This window comes from Penaeus monodon, chromosome 24 (assembly GCF_015228065.2).
Source record: "Penaeus monodon isolate SGIC_2016 chromosome 24, NSTDA_Pmon_1, whole genome shotgun sequence".
Taxonomy (NCBI): domain Eukaryota; kingdom Metazoa; phylum Arthropoda; class Malacostraca; order Decapoda; family Penaeidae; genus Penaeus; species Penaeus monodon.
The window spans coordinates 6,092,203-6,092,522 of NC_051409.1; the positions used below are offsets into that span (position 1 = coordinate 6,092,203).

Below are 320 nucleotides of genomic sequence, written 5' to 3' on the forward strand. Positions count from 1 at the left end.
TAGTTGTTATCCTCTATGTTTCTACAGACTTTGCTTTACATGTCGCAGAATTCAGTACAAAGGTTCCAACAATAGGTCTTTTGAAGTGGAAAATATATATTTCTCTTCCTTCTTTTTCTTTCTTTATTCTCTCTGTGTTTTTCTATTTTATCTTTATTATTGTTATGAGAGATAACGTGATTCGTGAGTAATAGAAATCAACTTATTTTTTTCTTTTTCACACATTTTCTGTGTTGAATAATGTTTTCTGTCGTATATAATCATATATAACAAATCTTTAATAATTTCCTTTTTTCGTTATTATTTTAATTATTTTTACC

The 320-nt window shown here is 25.9% G+C and overlaps 1 protein-coding gene across 3 annotated transcripts in view; it reads left to right on the forward strand.

Moving 5' to 3' along the window:
• The window catches only part of LOC119588503 (substance-K receptor-like), a gene marked incomplete at its 5' end in the record, with an annotated part of 19,283 nt that overhangs the window by 7,325 nt on the left and 11,638 nt on the right, over positions 1-320 (forward strand).